General features: G+C 42.4%; 1 protein-coding gene across 3 annotated transcripts in view; it reads right to left on the bottom strand.

Moving 5' to 3' along the window:
• VIPR1 (vasoactive intestinal peptide receptor 1) overlaps positions 1 to 21,806 on the bottom strand; it is a 110,492-nt gene that overhangs the window by 76,031 nt on the left and 12,655 nt on the right. The window contains exon 1 of one of the 3 annotated variants that reach the window (XM_015281047.4): positions 12,703 to 12,821. The exons of the other annotated variants lie outside the window; for them this stretch is intronic. The gene's annotated coding sequence lies outside the window, so the exon portion shown is untranslated. Of the gene's footprint in view, positions 1 to 12,702; positions 12,822 to 21,806 lie in introns of those variants that run through there. 3 annotated transcript variants of the gene reach the window in all.

The raw sequence follows: 21,806 nt of genomic DNA, 5'->3' as shown, positions 1-21,806 counted from the left end.
TTGGTTTCATCTATGTTGTCATTGGCAGGGACAGATTAACCAGAGGCAAATTCCTCCATGGCAGATAGGATTCACAGCAAACAAAACCCCACAACAGGAATACGGGCCCATAAGAAGTGACAAAAGACATTAGCACCTCCCTTTCTCCCGATCCCAGAGTGTTCCTGTGCCCATCTGGAGGCCCCAGCAGAGATGGAGAATAGAATGACCACAGTGACAACACCATTTCAAGTCCAACAGGGGAGGAGTGGAACTGAGAAACCTACAGAAAATGAAACCTTGTCCATTTCTGTGCAGCTCCCAGAGGCTATACAACAGTGACAGATAGGCACATTTCTCTTAGTTGTCCGAATGAACCTATGGGGAGGCAGTAACTGTATTAGACAAAAGCATCAGCTGCTGTGGCTTCTATAAAACAAAATCATTGCTGTAGGCAATGTTGGGGATTCTCAACCTTTATTTATTTATTTATTCCATGTAGGCAGCATGAACGGAAACAAAAGATTTTGGCAGGTAGGTCTTATTCCAAGCCTTAGCAGCATAGCCCTGGAGGAACTGCTCTAGCTATGCCCAAAGAAGAGCTCACCATTAGCATCATCAGATGCTTTCATTTATTCTTATTATTTATGGGAACATAGGACTGAAGAATTTTGTTATGCAATAGTCTCTGCTTTGGTTTCTTCTTTAACTTCACTCAGCTCTGCCTTAAAACTAGGTTTTCATTTCTTCCTTTTGGAACATCCTCCTGAAAATAGAGCACTGTTATTCATAATAAGCCTCTGAGTGAGTCAAAAATATACTGTGGTTCAAGTGCAAGAATGGGTAAAGAGAGTGGACCCATAGAAATACTAACAGAGGACTTCTATCTGTGGAGATGGATAACATAGTTATGAACACTGTCAAACCTAAGAGCTTCATAAGATCTGGTTATCTGTAGAGAAAAAAAAGGTTGTAAATTATTTACGGAGTATTATAATAATTTGCTCTTTCAAAGGATCTTTGTCTATGAATTGGAAAGCACATTACAGACGTCATGACAACATGGGGAAATAAGTGCTAGATACCAGTAATATAGGCCAACTGATAGATAAGAACAAGATCAAAACATACAAAACGTCCTTTGTGACCTTTATCAGGTTAATAAGGAAAGTGTAGTTTCAGAGCAACTCGCAAGAACAATTCAGTGTTTGCAAGCAGAGCCAAGCTATACTTTGCTATGCTCTCAGTTCTTCTGAATATACTGCTCTGCAATCAGCCATGGGGAAGGGACTCTCAGAGCAAGGGTAGTGGCACCTGTCCCCAGGAGACATTCCCAAACAGAAGAGGTCCAGGCAAATACCCAAGAGTCCTCACTCTCAGTTTGCTGTTCAAACCACTTCATTTCATGCTCCTGCCAGACAACAGTGCCAATAACAGAACTATCATTTGACAAGGAAAGCAGATGTTTTTTTCTTCCAGCAAAGCTAAGCAGGCCCCATAGAACAAAGGTTACTTGGCCAAACAATCCCGCAGCTTGGAGACACCAAGACCTCATTTAGTCTTATTGTCTCCGCTCTGTGTGAGGGGTTGGAAGATCAAAGAAATACATGCAGTGTTATGCAAAGAGTTGGAGAACCAGAAGGGAAGAAGCTGAGCAACTCTATTAACTCTTTAGTGTCCAGCTTGTATGTTCTAGTCTTGCAAAACAGAGCTAAATTGGAAAAAATGATCATTACTCTGGTGAGTAATGACACAGCAATTAAACGAGAGGCAGCACTTGAGTAAGTTCCCACTGCTGAGTAGGAGTCAGCTCTGGTGACTGGGTAAAAATATTTATCTCCTTACTTAAAATTATCATCTGGAGTAGCTAAGTATGCATTTCCATTCCAGCAAGCTCAAATGAAGGATTTCAATTCAGGCCGTTGCAGAAATAGAAGCTTCAATACTGAGATCAGTGGTGTTCGGATCTACCATCTGGGTACAAAGCAGAGCAGAGTTGTAACATCTCTGCCATGGTTGTGGGGAGAAAAAAAAAAGAAAGGACGATTGATTATACTTCCCTGCCTGCAGAGAGAAGAAGGCAGTTTTAGAGCATGAGTCACTTCAAAATAAAGGAACTGTCTAAAATACTTTAGAGGAAACTTAACCTACACTGCTTTGTTCAGGGAGCTCAAGGCAACCGTTTGAGGGGTGAATGTCTGTACTCCAAATACCTACAGATAAATGAAAAAACCCACAGACTCACCCCTAAACTGAATAATTACCTTCCAGACAGCCCCATCCTTTCCTACTGCAGTCTAAGAGTAGAAGAGAGATGATATCCATCAGGAGAATCTGAGTGAAAGATTAGTTAAGTGTTCTAATATGTTTGTGGTTTGTGTTATTTTCAAGACATATTGAATTTGAAATGCTGTTGTTCAAAACTAGGTACTTGTCTTCATAAGAATGTGCAGGTACCTATTAATCCTCTCCCAAGTTGCCACCCACCCAGCACTGAGTCATCCCCCCAGTAGCCACCCCTTGGCTGCTGTGCACAGTAGAAATGGTCCTCAACTCAATTGCAAGTTCAAAAGAGACTGGAAAACCCTGAGGGGGGTATCTCACCAAAACTGTCAAATTGCTTGTGCCTGGTCTTGTGTTTGCCAACCTGTGCCAGCTCCTCACTCCTGACACAGCCTCCATCTATCCAGGCCCAATTGTTGCGCTAGCCAACCACAGAGACCCCCTCACCCTGTCCTGCCTGTTTCTCACCACATCTCTTGCTGCTTCATTTCACTCCAGCTGCGGCACCAGAATCTTGTTTCCCTCCCAGGTCTGACCCAGATGTTACCTCCCACCAGGTGCACCCACCACAATATCAAAGAATAGTTTGATTGAACAGATGTCTGCTTAGATGGTCTCCCAACGTCTTAAGAATTCAGGTGGGAGTGGAGAGCAGTATGGATTCCCAAATCCAGAGCAATGAAGACTGGCAGTTTGAGCAACACTTTGGGGAGTTCATGGACAGGTAAGTGGGCAGTTCACTGTGAAGGCTGTGACAAAAGAGCTTGATTAAAAGCACAGTAAAGATCATGTGGTTTTCTCCATGCATTTCAAGCTCTTTATCAGTCCCTGGACTGCTCGCAATGCCCGGGACTTGTGTACAACTGTTGGCAAACAGGACCCCTGCAAGGTTGGCTATTGGATGTTATTTATAACCAAGGAGCTGGATGAAGAAATCTGGATGTTCTCTAGTTCTCAGGAGTACTGTGACCTTCTGGTTTGAGGAAGCACAGTTCAGTTAGAAATGGTGCTACGCCCTTTAACTTTCAGGGGAACTGAAAGCTTTAAGAAAGTCTGGAAATATGGCATTAATTCAGGGCTACGGCACCATCAGTGAGGCATAGGATGGTGTGATTAACAATACACGTGCCCACGGTTTGTGCTGGAAAATCTCATCACTGCAATAAGCAGCTGCTTCACCTAGAGATCTAGGGCTGTCTGGGGAGGGCATAATTCCCATGTACAGCCTCCTTGTGCAAGTTCGTTTGTGGAAGGACTGTGAACATCCCAGGCATGGTCTCTGCTAGGCAAAGTAGGAATTCTGAAGCTCAGTGGAATCCAGCAGGGTGGATTAAAAAGTCTTTATGGCATTTATTAGGGTGTACATAGCCTCAGCATCTCCAGCTGGACAGATGAAACAGGACACATACAGCATTTGGGGCACTCTGTTGCAGTTTTCCAGAGCTCGCTTAACAGTCAAGACATGGATCTTCCAAACATGATCCAGCAACCAAAAGAAACAATCTCTTTTTCTGACTGAGCACGTTTGTCAAGGTCAGTATCACTTTCCAAAGAGCAGCCAGGTGGAAATGATGAAACAAGAAACACAGAATGCATAAGAAATGAGACATGAGTATAATAATGTGTCTTACAGTATATGTCATCCTTCCAGAAGCCATCAATGTCTTTATACAGTACAGCTGGTAATAAGGTTTTACCCTTCTTTGTTGTCAATATCTTCAACATCTTTTATTAAATCAACACTGGGACGAAACCCAATGGAGTTTACTATTCATACCACTCACATCCTGAAAAAGCACCTCTAAGGCAGTTTGTTCGAGCTATCACTCAGAACTTTGTACTGAACTCCAGGTACATATGGAACAACATATATATGAGAGTATATATATAAGAGTTCATTTCAGAAGACTGGTTACCTCCAAGAGTCAAAAAAAAAAAAACCCAAGAAAAATAATGAAATGTTGGCAAAAAAATGTACTTGGCTCATTCGGAGATGAGGATAGAAGGAATTTTCCTCCTTTCAAATGAAGCAAAAAGGATTTAATTAGCAAGACAGTGGGTGAGGATGTTAATTCTAGATTCATAAGATATTCTTTATAACAAGACAGTGGGTGAGGATGTTACTTCTAGATTCATAAGATATTCTTTATAAAGCATCAGGGCTCTCAATAAAAAGATTCTTAACAGACAGCCCAAAGCATCCAAGAACATGTTCCAAGAAGATGAGCATACCGGGACAAGTCCCCAACTGAAGGTGTGTTTCAGAACAAAGCATTGAGTCACTGTTCCTAAATAACCGGAGCACTGAAGAGCACCCCAGTGATTTGGACCCACTTCTGGAGCAAGAGACACTCCTCTCTTCTTTAGCTGAAGATAGAATAACACAAATCACCTTGATGGAGTGCGGGGGTAGGATGAGTGAAGAACAGAATGGAGAAAACCTCTTAGAGAGCAACTGAAGAGATCCTTACCTAAGAGAGTACACGAGAGACACTCAGAGATGGGGTTAACTTAACTTAATTGCTGTCTGTTTCCCAGAGCTGTCCTAAAGAAAAGCTGCTGCATGATTATGTTCACATTTAGGAGCTTTGGATTCAGATATCTTTGATACCCTTCACTCAAAAATAAAAAGCAGTTTTGCTCTTCTGAAAAAAACTGAATTTAAAACTACAGGTTAAGAAGGTTGTAACATGAGTCTAACAGCCTTAGACACACAAGCAAATTTAACAAATATAAGATGACACACACACACACACATGCTGTCTAAGTGAGGCATACATTCAACATTTCCACTTGAAGAGAGCACAGATATCTTTCCATGTGCCCGAGGGCCACACCTAATATCTCTGCCAGGCCTAACCACCTTCCAGTTAATCACTCTCAGAAAAGACTTGAGATCCCAATGTGAAAGGCTGCTATGACAGGTCTGCATCTCAATTATTTCACTTCTGCTGAGGACGCAGCTGAGTGTCAAGTGAAACAGATGAGCAAAGTGAAGTGTCAGGTGCTATAAATATCCGCATCACAAATTAAAGCAAACCACACTGTCATCTTTCACAAATTAGAATCATGAAATCAACAAGGTTGGAGAAGACCTCCAAGATTATCCAGTCCAACTGTCCACCTACCACCAATATTTGCAGATAGTTAGGCTTGATCATAAGAATATTTATCAAAGGAAACGAGGATCTCAGCCTCCTTCTTCCATGACTCACTCTACCAGCATGGTCGTTAGCTATAGATTCTCATTGGTCCCTGATGAAAAATCAATGTGAAGTTGTTTTCCACCATGCAACCATATCATTATCAGCTGGCTATTCAGGTAAATAACGAACTCCACTTTACTGAATGGGACATTTCCTTTTGTCACTCCTTACCAGATAACAACACAGCTAGGGGAAAATGCTCAAACAGAAGATGTTTCTGCTTTGTTTACATAGAAGAGAAAGCATATGAGGGCACACAGAGAGATGTAAGTGCTCAGATGGCAAAGCTGAATCTTAGCAGGACAGTATCACCAGACCTCTCACAGGAGATGCCAGCGCTTGTAGATTTCCAAATGCTTTTACAAAACTAGCAACTTCTTTAGACAGATGGGGAAACTGAGGCAGAAAGCCCAGTGTTATCCAGCAATCAACAGCTAAAACAAACAAAAGGATCCACCAACAAAAATCAGATGACTCAATTTAAGTATCAGGTGATTCAATTTAGACCAGGTTTGTCATACACCAGTGTATGCTATGTCTACCTCAGTCTGAAGAGAGGTCCCACTTTGTGTGAAGTACTTAAATGTTCTCCTCAACCTACCCTGGCCAGCCAGCAAAGAGCTAACAAAGAAAAAGAGAACCTGGGAAGAAAAATAAAAGACGGGAAAGGGGTCAGCCCTTGTTCCTTGACCAAGAGAAAGACTTCAAATATCATGCTAGGAATGTTGGGTTTATGGAAAATAACAGATTAGATAATTAGGAAGATAAAAGCTGAGATAGATATGAAGTGTGGATAGGATACCTGAGAAGAGGGGCTGATGGGTCTGGAAAGAAAACACTGATTAGAGAAATACAGAAAGAAGGAAAAAAAAACCCATCTGAACACTTTCAGTTCTTCTTGTTAGGACCAACTCAGTTAAGCAGAAAATGTCTTTCACTGATATGAAAACAACAACGGGGGGGGGGGGGGGGGGGGGGGGGTGAGGGGGGGGAAGGAGATTACTATAGAAAGAATCAAAATTAAAGACAAAACTAAATATAGTGCTCAAAAAAGAAGTCACATGCAGTTCATCCTCTTCCCCCTGGACATTCTGTTCACTGGCTTCCTCCAACGATTCTGAAGTAAAAAATATCATTTTGCTAATACAAGGCAGAATGGTTGCATGTGGGGAAAATAGCTTAACGTGAATAACTAAAGGAGAACAGGGCTGACTGTGAGGGAAAATAAGGGTACAAAAGCATTATACACGAGGTGAAAGCTCTCAGAACAACATGCTCGGATTAGGTTGTGAGAGTGGTACCATCTGGATGAAAGTCAGCAAAGGTAATGCTCTTTTATATGTAAGAAGGAGAGGAAAAATAGATCCAGACGCCTATCAGCAAGTTAATCTGAGCATAAAAGTACACAAGATGTTTGAACACTTCTTGAAGGAAATAGCAATTGAAAGTGTGGTATAAAATACAACATGTGGTTTATCAAAAGTAAATCAAAGCAATGTAACTGATAGCTTTTTTTGATAAGAACCCTGGATGCTTTTGGACTCAGGAAAATTGGTGGGCCTAATCTTTCCTAACTTCAGTAGATAGTCTAATGGCATGCCAGAGGGAAATGACTGCCTTAACTATAGATACAGGGATTAATACAACAACTGTAAGGCATTTTCTGAGCATCCTCCTTGGTTGCCTCAGTGAGAGAAGAGAATGGAGGTGCAGAATAATACATTCCACACATGCACACACCTGCAAATGGCCCACACAGATTTGGTGACAACTGGAGATGGAGGCAAGGACTCTGAGAAAGGCATAGGGAAGGATGACTTAAAGGATGGCTCTGGTGACCACCCAGCCAAACTGGGAACTCCTTCCCACACAGTCAATACCATCAACTCAGCTACAATAATGTGATTTAAAAACAAGGTTGAGCGTGAACACAATAAAGGAAATTATAAACAAAGACAGCCTTGTAACACAGATTCAAGATAGTGATGGTGAGAGAGACGGGATTAATTAACTCATTCACAGCCAGAAAGCCAATAAACCTGGATTTTCTTGGCAACACCTGTCTGCTCTGCAACTTCTTATTCAGAACCTGACTGTTCCTGGCTCCTTTCCAGCATCCCTTGATGCTGAGAGCTTGGTCACATCAAATCAAAAGACAGTGATGATACAAGATGTGTGCCCCCGAAACTGCAGTTCTGCAGATTAATTGCATTCATGCTGGATAGCCAGAGCAGGGGAAGAAAAAAAAAAAAACGAGAAAGAAATAGCAACTAAAACCCCTTTTCATACCAAGTAAGAACGTATGAAACCAAGGGAAATATATATATATGTATACATACATATATATATGTATATTTATGTATATACATGTGCTGTTATCCATCAACATTATCAAGCACTGAAAGAGAGGTAGATGAGAGAGAAGCCAGAAAAGCACTAACTCTACTCTTGGTCAGCCACCAATTTCTCCAGCAAAGTATTGAAAACCACAGTCTTTCTAGGTGACCAATTTCACTGCTGCACAGCCCTCATAGTGTAGAAATCCATCCTCTTTGTAAAAGTTCTTTGGGTATCTCTTAGGTACCACCCCGAGGACAACTTGAACACAAAGAGGAGCTGTACCATCAAATCTTATGTAGCAAAAACATCATCTGTAAGAACAATAACCAGGAATCTGTCTTGGAAGTGTGTATTTTAAGACACAAACTTCAGCTAAAGCCATTTCTACTGGCTTAAAAACAGTCAGAATTTCACCTCCAGTTTCCAAGTCGCTGGCATAGCACAGACACTGGCTAGCTGACTCAGCAAACATCAAGGATGTTATTATAAGAATGATCCAAGGTCTGGAAAAACCACCTGCCATTGCAAAAACAAAACATTCCAGCTAGAAACTTATCCAGGGGGAATAAAGAAAAAGGCAGTCTAGTCAACCACAACCAGCAAGTGCCTAAAATGTAAGACGATTTCCTACCCAAGATAGCTATTCAGTGTGAATAAAAGGCTTAACAAATTCCTGCGACTGAACTCCCTAATGAGACAAATGTGGATTAGAAGTAAAATGCTGCTTGGGAATGGCTTAACACTGACTGGCATGACTGACTGGAAGTATCTTCCCAGAGCACCTTTTCAAAGCAGTTGGGTTTGTTCATACTGCTGTGCAAAAGCAGAAAGCGATGGTCAAAACTGGATTTCACACAGTCTACTGAGTATACTTTCATTCAAATATTAGCTCCACATTATGTCAGTGCCCAAGTTTAAATGAAAGGGATGGACAACTTAAGGAAATCCCTATCTGCATTCATCTACAAAGAAACTCTCATGCATTTATATCAGATTTCTTTCCTCCATGCAGGTAGATATGTTCCTTGCTCCAAAAGCAACATTTCTGAGTCAAATCCCTGCTCCCAAACTGAAGATCTGTGGATTTTTGTTTGGAAACTCTAGTTACAAAATGATCCCAAGCTGGCCAAGAGGAAAGGGAACAGGTGCAATTCTTGGGTTTACTCTTCTTATAACAGTTTAGCCACCACATTCACAGATTTAGGGCAAAAAAGAAAAACAAGCATAAGGACAGTCCTTAATGGGTGCACTACTCTATCCCTGTGTGAAATGTAAAAAGTCCCAGGAGTGGTTTCTGATAAACTTTTTTCTCATCTTCTCCAATGGCAGAGACTTCACAGAGTCATTATTGCCCTAACTGATTCCTGGGCTTCTCTAAGCTGAACATCACACAGCTCAGTAGCTGCAAATTAAGGAGCAAATTTTCAGTTCTATCTAGACTGGTAATGGGCAGTAGATACTACTTTTTTCTCACCCTGTGCATCAGAGATCAGCACCAGTCCTGTTGCAGGCTGCCGTGGGGGAACTACAGGCTGCCATGAGGCCTCCCCTCAGTCTTTTCTGTGTGCTGAACAAACCAAGTATGCATCTGTATGGTAGTATGCATTTTAATCTTGTTCACAGATGATTTATAAAGACACTGAAGAGAATGAGACAAAATGGAGGCCTGGATGACCCCACCAGTGACTGGCCACCAGTCTGGTGTAACCTCATTTATTGTAAGCCTTGGTGCCCAACCTGTCAGCCAATTGCTCACTCATCATATTGTGCGTTTGTCTAGCTGTGTGCGGGACATTTTGTCCAGACTGGAAGGATATTGTAAGGAACACTATCAAAAGCTTTGTTGAAGTCCAGAAAGATTACATTAACTGGCTTCCCTCAGTCAACTCAGCTGAGAAATCTTGCCATAAATGGAAATTATGTTAGTTAGACAGGACTTTCCTCTTGTGAACATATACATAAGAATAAGTTGTGATTCCCCCCCACCCCCCCCCCCCCCCCCCCCCCCCCCCCCCTTTTTTTTTGTTTGTTTTCCAGAACAAACACCCCTCATTCTTCCAAATTTTTTCTTCCTCAAGTGTTTTTTTGACCTTACATCATTCCTCTGTCCCTGTCTGGATTCTCTCCAGTGTGGTCCCAGGCTTTTACCCAAAAATGGATGCATCTGTTTCGGTTAAAAGACTTTGAGGGATGACTTGCCTCTTCTTTTAACCATAACAAAAGTTTGTTTCCAGCTTGTTATTATTTATGTTACTTACAGTCTACTATAATCAGGATCCAGACAAAAGAGGGGTTACCTACATGTTCAGCGCCCACTCCAAATGTCATTTGTTGGAAACAGAGGAACACGTGCTACAAAGATGGAGAATTTTGGATTTTGCAGGCGTATATGAGAACCTCACAAAGCTGAGAAAGACAAGATGCTTCAAAAGAGGCAGGAATCAAAAGCAACTCCTTCAGAACCCTCATCAAAGTTTTAGATGCTTGTACCTTCACTGTGACAGGTGAATGCAACATGCCAATGAACTTTTAAGTTTCACAGGGTCATTTGCATCTGAATAGGAAAAACAAACTGCCAGCAATAACACCATCTTAGAGGAGCAGCAGAAAAGCTATCAGAACAGGGCAACCCCTTTGGCACCGTCACACTCCCTGAGTTCAATGACATGCTACAGTATTTCCTGGACAGATATGTTCACTTTGAAAGTGAAGGGTAAAAATACAGGCTTACTCTGCAAAAGCAACAGCTGGTGACTGAAACTACCTCCTATTTGGAAAGTTAACGTTTCCACATGTTTATCTCAATTTTATCTCAATTTATAAAGCACAGCAGCTCACATGCACAGGCGTTAACCTCACTCAGGTAGGCAGGTTTCATGGCATACCTGAGACTTTCCTTATTATAAATAAGGATTGAGTTGCCTTCAAGTTTAAATTAACATTGAAAGAACTGAGGCAACTAGGGGAATGATTCTGCAGAGGACACACCTCTATCTGCTGTGATTTTACCTTTCTTCCAGGCTTTGTACAGATGACCAGGACCACACAGCCTACAGATCTTTACATCACCATCAACATCTGAACTCCTTTGTTGGGATAAGCACCATCTGGATAAGGAGGACACTTAGCACACTAGTGATGTCAAAAACATTCATTTCCATCCTGGAGTCTGCGATTTCAGCATCTCTAAGCAAGTGGTGCAGATCTCCAGGGAACCATGCACAAAGCTGGCCAAGACCTCCTTGGAGCAGCCAAAGTGCACCTACAGCCCTGAGGTATGGCACTTATTGCTCAAACACACGTGCTCGCTGGGTTGGTGGTAGCTCCTGCTGACACCCACGGAGAAGCAACCCTTTTTCCTCTTCCCAGATTACTGACAGCTCCTCCAAGCATCTGAACCCACCAAAGACAGCCATACCTCCTTGCTCAGCGTCCCTGATAAAACACAACCATTTGCTGAGGCCCTCTTAGATCATTTGTGACCCATGATATTCCTTCACCTTCTTGCCCGTGACAACTTCACATTAGCAACATCTTGCCAAGTAACTTCACAGCAATCAAGGGAAGACCTACACTTGCAATCCCCAGCCAACACCAGTATCTTGTTAGGGTGTTAATTCAAGATGCTGTTATAAAGATGTCATCCGCTAAGCCATCCGTATCCACTTTCTGTTTCTCTGACAAGTCCAGCCAAGTGCATCCATAAATCTTACGGCTTCAGGAAGCTCTGGATGTAGGCAAAGATGAAACTGTATAAGCAGGTTTAAAACAGTCCCGTTAAAAAAACCCTCTGCAATAGCTTGAGCTGCCGTCAACATTTCTAAATAGAAAATACCTTGTGGGAAATAAACACAAAAGCCAAGCCATCTTAAAACAATTAAGGTACAGCAGTAAGAAATAAAAATGAAAACAAATCTAGTCCCATCTTGGCCACAATATAAACTCCTGGAAGTCACAGGCTTCCCACAGATGGCATTCGCCACAGAAACAATTCAAGCATGGACACACAACAAATGTATTCCAAGAATTCTCTGAAAACATTAACTCACAAAACCGAGCCAAGTTTTTAAGCTTGCCATCCAAGTCATAGGAACAGGAATATGCTCTATAAACACAGATGTATCTCCAGAAACAATGACACATAGCAGGAGATCCCTGTTTGTATGTATTTTTTTTTTAACCTACTGAAAGCTGATTTTAAAATACAGCATGCTTCTTTTTCTTCTCTAGTATTATTAATTGCACTAGCCATAAAATTGTTAATGAAACAGCACTTAAATTGTTCAAAACAATGTCAGAACTATCTCCTCGGGGAATGAATAAAGTTTCCCTCTCTCAGATCCTCTCTATGAACTCTGGGAAATCTCATTGTGCAGATTACAATCACAGAATTGCAGGGCTTGGATGGGACCTCTAGAGATCATTGAGTCCAACCTCCTGCTAAAGCAGTACCCTACAATAGGTCACACAGGTCGGTGTCCAAATGGGTCTTGAATATCTCCGCAGAAGGAGATACCACCACCTCTCTGGGCAACCTGTTCCAGTGCTCCGTCACCCTTACTGTAAAGAATTCTTCTACATATTAGAACATCCTATGCACAAGTTCTAGGCCATTACTCCTTGTCCTATTGCTACACACCACCAAGAAGAGCCTGGCCTCATCCATTTACCTCCCACCTCCCTGTAGATATTTATAAACATATATCAAACCCCCCAAACACTTAGCAGATCCCCAGTGTTATTTATCCAAAGCTGAGTTTTGAGTGAACAGTTGTTGTGGCAAATGGATCATTGCATTTATATGCTCTCCCCTGATAGTTCTTTGGACCTTCTCTGGAGATCTGTGTCAAACTTTCAGAAGGATCCTATTAAGATGCTGTTATCTTTTTCTCACCTCCAACTGTAGATCTGTTTTCACAAGAAAACAACTCGAGCATGTTGTGGTATCCCATCAAAACATCCCCATCTTCTCCTAGTCTATGCTTCTGTAATCACTGCCATCACTCCTTTTGTGACCTATGTCCCCCAGCTGCCACATAGCCTTCTCCTCCTGTTGGCCAGGCCCCAGTCTGACCACGGGGTATCTCCTTCACCACGTGCCTGCTGCCTGCCCCATTGGCCCACTGTGCTGCAAGGCAGGTCACAGTTCTTCTGAAGAGATGGACTGGGCAGCCAGAAGGTAAGGAGCCAAGCCAAGCATAATTACTCAGTCCAAATTACTAACTTTGAGTAAAAGCTTTACTCCTAGTTGAACTGAGATTAAAAGGACAATCAGAAGAGAAAAAATAAGTAATTTACAAACAGCTCAATAAGGATGAATAAATATAGATGATGTGTTATGAAGCTTAGAATGACTTTGAGACATCAGGAGAAATCTATTGCTGCTAGCAATAAGAATTTAATGAGAAGTTATAATTTTCAGGCTTCCCCCTTCCACTAAATGCATTACAACAAACAACATCTTACAGATGGCACAGTCCAGTAGTGGAAAGTTCAATGTGCGATTCTGATCTGTATTTGGAAAGCAGCAGGGCAATGTGCATGTATCTGATTATGATGGAGAAGCTTTTTCCAGTCCATTAGTAACAAAGGTGGATATTAAACAACATCTACATGGCATAAACATTTTAAATCAGCAGGCCTGGATAACTTGCATGTAAGAGCACTTTGGACTCTTGAATACAGCCAAAGGTCTGTTTGAACACAGCCAAATGCAAAAGCTGAGCTCAAGAAAAAGCAAATTCAGCACAGACATCCTGTATGGCAGTCTGAATTCTAAAGTAGTAATGTGGCAGAGGATTTGGGAATTACAAAGCATAAATAATTCAGTGTGATCTCACGATATGTGCAGCCAGGAAGAGGCTAACAACTGCTCACTGCATAAAGTGAAGAGCAAGGAAGAATAGCATGAACTCCTTTTCCACAGTGTTGGAAGGTCTGTACTGTGACGCCAACTTCAGGCACTGTGAAAGGAAAATGAAGACCAAGGCAAGGGCGTGGAAAGGGGCCATCAAAACAATTAGAGGAGCTTAAATCCCTTCTGGAGCAACACATGGATGCCCTCATTACAAAGTTATCTCAGGGACTCTGTGTTAAGGTAACCTTCAGACTTGCACTTTGCCACAAGGGGATTCAACTTAGCAGAGAAAGACAATGAAATGCAAAGTGGAAACATGTAAATCGAGGACTCTCTCCAGGGTGTCTAGATTAATAGCTAGGGCAAGGGGCAATGATTTGTCCATCTCAGCTCCTGAGTGCAAAGTGCGAGTTATGCTTTTATTGGAAACAGGTGATTGAACTCAATTTACTCACGGTAAATTATGAAAACTGGCTGCTTTTAATAACTAGCCAAACAAAATAATCTATCTTCTCCATCAGGAATTACTCTAATCTTAATACAGTTGCAATTACACAGACTTCTTGGACGCCTGACATCTGATCTTCGCCTGTGCACTGAAACATTATATTCCAGTTAGATTTCCCCAAATAGCTGCTGGCCTCTAATCACGGGAGTCCTCTTGCTGCTGAATGGTAGGGAACAAATGTATTCAAATAAAGCAGCTTCTGTCTCAATGAGGTTCTGAACTTCAAGAAGAGGAAACATTGCACAGAAGTCCTCAGCTTTACTGCCACACTTTTTTGTCTAATTGTTAGAAAAGAGACTGTGGTTTAAATATGCAGAACACGAAACAAGAAGAGACAAAGCAAAGCCATGCTGATGCTGCTGTAGTCATAGAGTCATTAAGGTTGGAAATACCTCTAAGATCACATAGTCCAACCTCAACTTGTTCCCACCATGCCCACTGACCACATCACTCAGTGCCACATCTCCATGGGTCTTGAACACCTCCAGGGACGGTGACTTCACCACCTCCCTAGGCAGCCTGTGCCAATGCCCAATCACTGAAATTCTCCCTAATATCCATCCCAAACTAATGGGTGCTGCCAAGCCCCAGCATTTCACTTGGAGTCTTGCAATATTTGTCCTTCATCCTACAGCACATCCCAGGCTACTCATAAGCAGCAGCTTTCTAATCATCATGAGAACGCTGAAAATCACAGAATCACTAAGGTTGGAAAAGACATCCAAGATTATCCAGTCCAACTGTCCACCTACCACCAATATCTCCCCACTAAACCATGTCCCTGAGCATAACACCTAGAGGAAAGGTATTGACGGTTTGCAATCCAGGAAACAAGTCAATGACAAGTCAATTCAGCTCTCATTAGTTTATCAGAATCATCTCACGATTTTTTTCTGCTGTTTCTGCTTTTTTATTTCTTGTCTTTGCCAAAAGTGACTAACAGCTATCGGTATTTCACAGTGCAAACTGGCAATGCTGAGCTGGTCTCTGTACATAGAGACAGAATTCATTTGCCTGAAGCTTGATGCCCAGTACAGCACAGCTGCAAAGGCATGTGGGATAGCTAGTAAGAAGGGCATATGTAAGAAACTTATGCCCTGTACACAGGTACCTGGGAGTCCCAGGCTACCTCAACTGGCTAAAGACCCTATCAGGAGCAGTTATGTCAAGACCCAAAGCTCCAGTGAGCATTATGACACAACTGGACATTTTAATTTGCAAAACAATTGCACCTTAAGGACATTTTTAAAGATGTGCATCCAGGTCTTAATAAAGGATGAAGAATGCTGGGTGTCTTGCTGACACTGCTTCTCAAACAGCCTTTTCCTCTTTTCTGCTTACAGAAGAAATAAATCCATCCCAAAGGGAAAGAAGAGGTGCTGTTTTTACTTTTCTTTACTATCTGTTTGTCTTCCAGTTAGTGACATCTATGTCACCAGTTCTGGGTTTGCAGAACCCTGCACCCCAGGAGTACACGGCTGAGGACACAATGAACTCTGACTGCATCTGCTAATTACAAAGTACTTGGATGTACTTCACCTAATGAAAACAAATTGATTGTGCAATTACTGGGACTGCAGATATGCTGTGGGACAGTGTTTCAACCCACTTGCTATCACAGATTCCCAGTCCATGTAGAGGAAGGCTGCAATTGTACATTGCTTATCAGACTCAACTGGCTGCTAATCTGAGAACACAGACCCAGAACACAACAGCAGTGCTGGGATTTCACAACTCAATTGCCTTTTGCTTCCTGTGAAGAATGTAACATTTTCCCTAGGGCTTAGCTGTTGTCAGAGCCAAAAACACATCTTGATAGCACAAGGTCATTGCAGCCATGGCAGAAGCTGATCCACTGAGGGAAGCACTTCCAGACAACCTAGCAAAAGTTGCTGGCTGCAGGTGCCACGACTGAGAAGGACAGAAGACCTTTAGAATCCCTTCCCAGCCAACTCACTTACCAGCTATTTACAAAGAAGGATATTCTGCTCAGTAGCCCTGCCTGCATACAACGAGAAATTGTATTGACCATCACCCAATTGTTACCATTAACTTCTCTTAACTGGGTTTTTCCTGCCATAGGGGACTGTTTCCTGCCCAGAAAACCTCAGTCCTGCAGACGTTACCAAGGACTGCTCTTCGTAGATGAGAATTTATGGCAATTTGACACGGCAAGAATGCTTCTAAATCACAGCAAAACTGACACTGTGTTGTTATGGCTGTGCCTTGTACACCCCTCACAGGTTTACCAAATTATGAGCATTTCTAAGAAGAATTGGCTTTTACAAGCATGGAAATGCAGCTTTATGTCTCCATTTGATTCCTACTTTGCCAGGCTGAGAATCAAGGGATTCACACTGAAGGCACAGCAGTGGGATGGGGCAAGGAAAGATGTGAAAATACAACAAAAACTAAAATCAACTGTTAGTACCTTATTGCCGGGCATGTGTTTTAACATAAAGCCTTCTATTCCAGTATCAGAGCCATATTTACAGTCACTTGTAACTAATGTGCTTTACAGACTCATTAAGACTGCATATGAAGAGGGAGCTCTCTTCTTCCACAGATTCACAACCTGGGCAAGGAGCCATCCATTGCTCATGCTCCCAGCAGACCCAGCCAGCTGAACATCCAAAACCGAAGCTTGCAAGGAGTTTAGGAAAATGAAACTAAGCAATCCTGCCCCATTTATTTACAGCGACCCTCCAGACTGTAACTGTGGTTATATGAACTGAAAATATTGGCGTCACAGATGAATAAAAGAAATAAGAATCCTGGAAAAAAAATATATAAATCAGAGAGAGCCCTGGGGGGATTTCTGGATTGTGCTTCTAGCTAATACATTGCTGCATTTCTGATCCAACTCCTCTTTTTCCCTTGGTAGATATGAAGGTACACCAGCTTTTGATAAAAATGTCATTCATATCTTCAGTAATACAATTTGCTATCAGACAGCTGATTATTAGAGTTATTTGACAGCAACATCTCATGCAGCAGCTTAATAGCATAACCAAGGAAGATTGAATGATGCAATGGAATAGAATAACATCTTTGTTCTCTCGTAAGCATACAGTCATTTTCTATAAAGCATGGTTAAGGGCAACAAGAAAAACTTCTATAGATACGACAGTGATGAAAGGAATACCAGAGAAATTGTGGGCCCTCTCCAGTGGGAAACGGCAGAGGTGGTTACCCAGGATATGGAGAAGGCTGAGGTCTCGATGACTTTTTTGCCTCAGAATTCACTAGCAAGTGCTCTAGCCACGACACCCAAGTCACAGAAGACAAAGGCAGGGACTGGGAACATGAAGAACTGTCCTCTGCAGAAGATCACGTTCAGGACCATCTAAAGAACCTAAAGGTGTACAAGTTTGCGGGATCTGATGGGATGAAACCACAGCTGTGGCAGTACAGTGAAGTTCTCACAGACTGGAAAAGAGTAAATATGACTTCCATTTTTAAAAGGGGAAAAAAGAAAGATTCAGGGAACTACAGTCCAGTCAGTCTCAGTTTTGTGCCCAGCAAGATCACAGAACAGATCGTCCTGGAAACTACGCTAAAGAACGTGGAAAACAAAGAGGTGACCGAGGGCAGCCAACATAGCTTTGCTAAAGGTAAACTGTGCCAGACAAATTTGGTGGCCTTGCACAATGAGGTTTTAGCATTGGTGGATAAGGGAAGAGCAACAGATACCATCTACCTGGACCTGTGCAAAGCATTTGACACTGTCCTGCATGTCATCCCTGCCTGTAAATCTGACAGATACGAATCTGATGGAGGGACCACTTGGTGAGTAAGGAATTGGGTGGATGGCCACATTTCATAGAATCATAGAATCACCAAGGTAGGAAAAGATCTCCAAGATCATCCAGTCCAACCCTCCACCTATCACCAGTATTTCCCCACCAAACCATGTCCCAGCACAACATCTAAACATTTCTTAAACACCTCCAGGGACCAACACAACCACATCCCTGGGTAACCTGTTCCAGCACCTAAGAATTCTTTTGCATAAGAAGTGTTTCCTAACGTCCAACCTGAATCTCCCTGAGCGTAACTTAAAGCCATTCCCTGTAGTTCTATCACCAGTTATGCAGAGAAGAGGCCCGAAACCCCATCTACAGTTGTGGTGAACAGCTCAATGTCCAAGTGAATACTAGCAAAGAATGGTGTTCGTCATGGGTTGGTACTGGGAACAGCACTACTTAACATCTTTGTTGTGACATGGACATCGAGTGCTCAGCAGGTTTGTGGGTGATACCAAACAGAGTGGTGTGGTCACAATGCTGGAGGGAAGCGATGCCTTCCAGAAGGACCTGTCTGAAAGGTGGGCTCAGGTGAACCTCATGAAGATCAACAAGGCCAAGAGCAAGGTGCTGCATCTGGGTCAAGGCAACTCCAAGCACAAATACAGGCTGGGTGATGAGTGGATTGAGAGCAGCCCAGAGGAGAAGGGCTTGGGATTGTTGCTTGATGATATGCTTATGAGCCAGCTGTGTATGCTTGCAGCCCAGAATGCCAACAGTATTTTGGGCCACATCAAAGGAAGCATGGCCAGCAGGGCAAGGGAAGTGATTCTCCCTTTCTACTCTGAAGCCACTGTGAATTAAAACTCTTTGCAGTGAGAAGACAGTCATTTTTTTTTTCTCTTTATATCCACAGTAATTTACCTCCTCAATAGCAAACAAATTAAATTCAACTGGAATGGCTTTTTAATTAAAACCACACTTTGCTTATCAGAGTGAGAACATTGAACATTACAGAGGAAACATGTGAACCTCTGCCATCCCATTCCCCAGCTCCACCCAGGGTGTGCAGTGAGCTTACTCTGCTAAGCCATACGTACCAAATGAGCTCTTCTCACCCTATTTAAGGATAGGAAAAAGCCATATAGGACATAGAGTCTATACAAGAAGTCATATACAGAAAAGCTCCCTGTCTCTGTCCGAACCTAGCAGAGTTCACATTTGTTTTGATTTGCTGAGTCCTGGGAACAATCTATGGAAGCATGGAATCTCTAAACATTTCATTTCAACTCCTTGGCTGTACTGCTATTCAACTTTGTAGGCAACGGAAAGGTTTCCTACTTCAAAGCACCTTCAGGCCAGAGCTTGAAGCAATACATCTGACCCACTCCAAGTAGATATGCAACAGCATCCCACTCCATTGGTTAAAGACCCTTTTTTTTTTTCCCCCCTCAAGGGCTGTCAGCCAGGCTCATGGCCAGAGTCAGTCTGTTTTGCCAGAGGCCTCTCCACATGGCGACAACAAAATACATGAGTTACCATATGGCCAAGGAAGTGTCACACAAGTGATGCCATCCACCCACCCTTGGGGCATTCTCTAGAGGAACATCTCAGGTGTCACAGCCTCTGGGGAAAACAGAGCAGCGCTGTTGCTTTTCTTACACTTTGACATCCACATTTCAGACTTTCATAACAATTTTCATGAGCATTAAACTTCTGGTCAGACACTCAGACAACACGGCACAGTAACGTTAACATCAGCAAAGCTAAGCTGATTTGTTCTGGCTGAGGATGGTAACTGCAGGGCAGGATTTTCCCAAGCACAACCATTAGTTAAACTCCTAGGGCTGACCGAATAAATGACTGAGTGCCCGCATGCTATTATCTTTCTGTTCTCAGTGCAAGCTCCTGCTAGGAAAGAATGTGGAGGCAGGATGTTAAAAATAAGGTCTTGAACCCATTCTATTTACATCGATCTACGGGACTTTCTATCGGCGAAGCACTGTCAGAGGAACTCAGCAGCATTTTCCTGACTGACAGAAGGTTGCGTGCTACCTCATCTGGGGAAGTTCTTTCATTTTTTTGTGTGTTCCAGTCAGACCACGGCAGCCACCAGAGCTTGAAATAACCCTCTCCCAGACAAACCTGAGAACAGACACATTGATCTCCACACATCCCCCATATATATAATGCAGAATACACAGCTTGGCTCCCGTAACTCCCCCTGATCTTGTCCCTCAGATGTGCCAGTTCCAGTCACACCAGTTAAACACTATCTTTTTGCATGGAAAATATGACATGGGTACCCACTAACATACCCCACAGGAGACACCAAAAGCCTATTCTTGTGGGTCTGAACTTTGTTCTGTGCTTTAACACCTTCAGAACCAAGACTTAGTCCAATATTTCAAAGTTTGGACATTTTTTTTTTTTACTCAATTAATTCTACTTCTGTTGAAGTGAGGTAGAAATCCTCAGATGAACAATGAAGAATAGCTTCCAACTAAGAGTTGCAACCGAATTACTTCCAATACTGAACTCTTCCACTAACAGCATCTGGCCTATGATCTAAAACATAGGTCATTATCCCTTCCCTGCATGTGTCAGACCTCCAGCCTGCAAAATAGTAGTGACATTTCCCTCCTTCCCATTGCAGTACAATCTGTAAAAGTGTGACTGGATTTAGCACAGACTGGTCACTTTTCTGGCCTGAAAAAGGTAGTTTAAAATACAATCTATAAAAAGCAAGTTTTGTCTTTATTTGCTCTTCCACCAAGAAAAATACCTCAGAAATCATGAAATTTGGCCGTTCTGTGGTGAGAAAAAAAAGGTTAAAAGCACTCCATTTCTTTCTCCTCAACAAACCAAAAATTTAAATGCCCAGTGTTAAACATCCCCCTTGCCCCATAAACTTTACAAGCAAAAAATACATATTTCTGAAAACATGCCTGAAGAAAAAGTTTTCTGATTTTTTTGTAGGCTTTTTTTTTTTTTTTTTTTTTTTTTTTGCTGTTTGTTTTAAGAGAAACATGTTTAGAAGGTAAACGCCCAGCAAGGTCTAATGTGAAACAATCCGTCGAGTTTCTTTAGATCTTGGCCTTAAGATTCACTAAATCTCATTCCACAATCACACACCCCACGCTCACAAATCTGCTGCAGCCACTGATTGGCTGAGTTGTGCAGAAATACAGTGGTTTCCCCAATGACAGACCTCAGTATCTGAGCACAATACGAATTTTAAGCTTTTCTCCCTCTCACCCAACTGCCCACCCCTCAGGAGCAGCTCGCATCCCTCTGCATGTGCAGATGGAGACGGCAGATCATATCATTCCTGGAGAAAAGGACCATTTCTAAACTTGCTATTTTGGTACAGCATGAAGACTCTGGGAAAGAATTCCTATGGCTCATATAAGAGCAATAAAAAATACTAATTCCTTTCTTCTGTGCAAAGTTTTGTTTACATGTATTGATATTGATAGGACAAGGGGGAATATTCTTAAACTGAACAGGGGAGACTGAGGGTAGATATTAGGAGGAAGTCTTTCACTCAGAGGGTGGTGACACACTGGAACAGGTTGCCCAAGGAGGCTGTGGATGCCCCATCCCTGCAGGCATTCAAGGCCAAGGCTGGATGTGACTCTGGGCAGCCTGGACTGCTGGTTGTCGACCCTGCACATAGCAGGGGGGTTGAAACTAGATGATCTTTGAGGCCCTTTTCAACCCAGGCCGTTCTATGATTCTATGATTCCTCTGCCACAAAACAAAAGATTGATGAGTAACAGACCTCATCTGCACTGTGAGACAGTAGTGGGACTGTCACCCCCTGGCTGAACACTAAGCACATGGCCGGGGTCATTATTCTGATGAAATAAATCTTCCCTGCCTCT

This window comes from Gallus gallus, chromosome 2 (genome assembly GCF_016699485.2).
Source record: "Gallus gallus isolate bGalGal1 chromosome 2, bGalGal1.mat.broiler.GRCg7b, whole genome shotgun sequence".
Lineage (NCBI taxonomy): Eukaryota > Metazoa > Chordata > Aves > Galliformes > Phasianidae > Gallus > Gallus gallus.
This window is presented reverse-complemented; position numbering and strand designations above follow the sequence as displayed.